Here is a 4,236-nt window from a genome sequence, read left to right as displayed (position 1 = left end):
AGGTTTAGATATGTTTCTCCCACATCTGCATAAAGAATACACATTTTATATAGCAGTGGAATCTTAGTAATTTTTTTTGTGCCTGATGATTTAAAAGGGACATGCAGTTAGGAGTATCTGAGCCACAAAAGGCAGTACTAATATCCTTGTCTTTTATTTTGCACAATTTGTACGCGTGTGATTGTTTTGACAGAAGATTTAATTTTGTAGAGAAGGTGCAATGGAAGTGAAGTGTGATGGTTCTGTATAGGTCTGTGGTATGCATTTGAAGTTAAAGGAAGTATTAACAGTTGTTTTCTTTTGGTTCTGCATAAAGCAGTTAAGATTTTACTGAAAATTATTTAAGCCTGTTGTGGAAGCAAAACTCCAGAATGACTCACCATAACACTCGCTTTGTGTTTCTTGCTTGTACTTCAAAGAACAGCTTAGAACATGGAACGTGGGATTGGACATTGTTAAGATGGATATTCATGAAGCTTGAACCATTTTTATGATCTAGACTTTCTTAAAAAACCTCAGAAACCAATGGAAGCGAGAGTCTTTCTTTGTAATGTTTTATTTAGTTGTTAAAATATATCACTGTGATGTCTGAGTTCCCCTTTTTTTTTCTTCTTTTTTTTTTTTTTGTGGCAGTGTATTCTTGTTTCCAAACACAGCCAGCCACACAGAGATGTATTCCACTTACTCAGCTATTTCCACCTGTCAGAATACCAGCTATACCCATCCTAATTTCAGATGAAAAATTTATTAAAGCTGTTGCAAAATTACAGTAAACAAGATTACTTACAAAGTGTGCCTGGAAATCTGATTACTTTTGTTTCAGACAATGTACCGCTATTATTACCAAGAGAGGTTTCTCGGGAGATTTTGCTTTTGTTTCAGAAAACTATTGTGATTTTGACCTTTGGAATTAAGCATTCTATCTCCTCAAACACTAGATATAAAACTCCCAGAGTCTGCTTGAAAGATGACCATTTACAACTTGTAGTTTTAAATAATGTACTGATAGTATCAACCTTTGAATTTCCTGTGTCAGAGTATCCTCTGTATTTCTCTGCACCTGGCGTGAACTGCAAACTGGCAAAATGAGATCAGTCATCCATGTTTAGCCACTGCTTTAATCGATAGAGAGTAAATTATTTTTCCAAACCGGTGAAAACCTTCCACCATTTAAAAATGCCAGAGGTCAACTTCATTTTCTCTCTGACTCTTGTATTGTTCTTTCAGTATAATATGTAGGGCAAACTCATTATTCGCCCTCTCTCCCTTTTTAGTACTAAAAACTTATAACCATTTTTAGTGGAATATAGAATAGTTTTGTCTCTGACCAGAGTGTATCTGTTATAACTGCAATTTGTAGGAAATTAAAAAATCGTGATGTTTTGTTTCTTTCATGGTTAAACAAAGCTCTTACTGAAGAGAGAGTTGATGCCCAAATTGTACAATTTATGGGAAGGCCATAACTTTCCGTTATCCACACATTTTTCTAGACATAAAAAGTGCCCAGTCCCTAGATACAGACTGCAAAAAAATCTACAGTTCAGGGGTATCAGAGTCTTGTAGCACTTGTGGTATAAGTGGGAGAAGATCTAAGTCTGTCAAGATGTTCATTCTGTCCCTTTTCCCAGAACTCAAGGTTCACCAGTCTGCCACCAGATACATGTGGATGCCCATGCCTCTTGCTCAAAACCTGCAACCTCCTATGTGGTGTTTAATGTTAGTCTGCAGCCCTTATCTCTTTATCTCCCTCACAAATTCTTGCTGCTACATGTGACCTTGTAAAGCTCTTAAGATGTGGTTGTTGATGTGTTGATGCTGGTATGTAGATGCATTCTTCTTGATGGTATCATTAGCCGAGTGGAGCATGTGCTGAGTGAGAAGTGCTTCTGCAGTGTGGCATTCTGTTGCCTTCCCTCTTCTAAAGCACCTGAGATGGCTTTGGGTTAGCCCCCTGATGTGGAGCAGAGGTACTAGTTACCCCTTCAACCACTTCTTTGAAGTTCCTGAAAAGCTCACGATCATGCTGGTAGGCTCAGTTACGGTTCCTGAACCTTTTTACTGATTCATAAATTCATAAAGATTGGCTGCACAGCTGCTTCACTGACATGCCCAAATACCTTCTGTAGCAAAAAGAAGAATAGTCAATCATGCTTAAGAGGGGAATGCAGTTAACTAGGGGGCTGTATTTCCAACATGGCAAATGTCTATTTCGCAGGAACTGGCTTTCTGGAATCAGACTGACTGAATTTACCTTCAGCTGATCTGCATGGAAGAAGAGGTAGCTGCCTCATTCTGATGAAGTACATGATAACTTTTTAGCTGCCAACCTGGCTGCCAGGGAACTCTCTGTGCAAAGAGAACAGGAGCAGGAGAGTCCTCTAAAGCCTTCTGGAGCTTCAACTGCATGTGCCATTTCTTTGGGCCCTTGGTCAGAAAGGTAGAAAATTTTCCTTCCCTCAAATTAGTGTTACTTCTAAAATAAAACATTACTGTTCCTGGTAAAAATTTGACATCAGCCAAGCCCTTCCAGATTTCCAGGATCATAATCTCATTCTGAAATAAAGGGAGAAAAGTCTTCCAAGTCCATGTGGAAAAAGTAGCTTTAGAAGATGTTTCATCATTCTCATTGCATTGTTTCAAGTGATAAGTTGTCTATATGAGAGCATCTGATACGTACCTCTGTAATGTTCTTATCACTCTGGGTCTGAAAAATTAATCCCTCCACAGCAAAAGGCCACCACACTGACGATGTGATTTTATATCTGTATTCATGAGACGCTCTGCTAAAACCTAATTGCATAGAATAATATAGCCATAATATAAGATCATTTGTACTCTCAATTTTAGGAAATCTTTGAGATCATCTCTATGTAATTTACAGCTTTTTTTGGTTTGGGAGCACCAACTGTTTTCCTAAAGTCCAAGAATACCCAAGGTCTGAAAGCGTTCCTTGGAATCTTTGTAGAGTGAAAGTAAGCCAAAGCATCTGCTGTGCTGATTTCAAACTGCAGTATATCCATTTCCTCAAGAAGAAAGCTAAGCCACAGCAAATGTAATGAAGTAGGAAAATCCTCACTAATTGAAGGACAAGCAGAGGTTGTTTGTATGCTTGATGCTGTGGTTGTTGTGCCCAGGAGGTACCTACCTCTTCCTAAACTCATTCTAGCAGATTATTGCTACTACCAAGAAGAGAAAGAAGTCAAAATAAACACCAGTGTATTTACAATGCCTGTTCTTTTCATAATTTCAGTTATAATTGAATATACAGTTCTGCTTTCAAGTCCCCTATTAAAATGTTCCATGAGGAAATCCTATGGTTCTGATTTTTTTTCTTGTCTCTAGACATCATATTGCAATATATTTTTCTAGCTATAGTTGCTGTTTTTTGATACAGTCTTAGAATTTTGCTATCCCTGCTCGGTGTTCCTTCCAATAGTATCTTTGGTTCTCTGAGAGGGACTTTTGTAAGCCAGTATTACCTCTTTAGTCAGGCCAGAAAGGTTGCTGTATCTTCTTGTCTAAAGCAGAAATTGCTTAGCTTTCTGTCTGCTTTCATTTGTCAGTACCACGTCAGTCTGGGTTTCTTCTTCTTCCTTCATTCAATAATGACACTCCCAGTTCATCTGTGGTTACTTTTAATGCTGCTGAGAGCTTGTCTCATTTGCCAGTCCCTAGCAAGCCTAGAAACAGAGAGCTGTCAAGTTAATGAGGTGCTGGTAGCAACTTCACTTTGCATACCTCTGTTTCATCCTTCATATTGGATAACTTGAATTCTGAATAAGAATTCAATAAAACCATGGGTATGGCTATGCTGGAAAAATACTTTGCCTTAAATTGCAATTGTAGTATTAATAAAGTTTTAAAATAAAGTTTTATGAATACTCTGGCAATAGAAAACCTATTTAATATCACAAATTGTGACTCAAAATGGTGGATCCACAACTCCTAGTTATTACTGCAGCTGACAGAAATGATAAATAACATACTGACTAGAACTGTTGTTTACTGCAGTGCAATGGGAATAAGACAGATAATGGATTGGGCTATAGTTGTCTGCTGTCTTTATCAGCATCAAGCCAGGTATGTGGATTCTCAAATCATATGTTGGCAACTTCATAGTGGATCTGCCATGGACCTGTGAATACCTGTCTGCTTATCTTCCTTTTTTTTTTTTTTTAATTGGTTTCAAAATACTTGTTGTGAACAAATATATCTGACCCATTTGTAGAGATCTTA

The 4,236-nt window shown here is 37.7% G+C and overlaps 1 protein-coding gene across 1 annotated transcript in view; it reads left to right on the top strand.

Annotated features, from left to right (window-relative positions):
• ADCY2 (adenylate cyclase 2) overlaps positions 1-4,236 on the top strand; it is a 206,652-nt gene that overhangs the window by 3,596 nt on the left and 198,820 nt on the right. The gene's annotated exons all lie outside the window — the stretch shown is intronic.

The sequence above is a fragment of the Empidonax traillii genome, unplaced genomic scaffold, assembly GCF_003031625.1.
Source record: "Empidonax traillii isolate 1590-97213 ecotype Southwest subspecies unplaced genomic scaffold, ASM303162v1 scaffold48:size2401408, whole genome shotgun sequence".
Classification (NCBI taxonomy): Eukaryota; Metazoa; Chordata; class Aves; order Passeriformes; family Tyrannidae; genus Empidonax; species Empidonax traillii.
The sequence above is the reverse complement of the archived record's forward strand: the minus strand, read 5'-3'. Positions and strand labels throughout refer to the sequence as shown.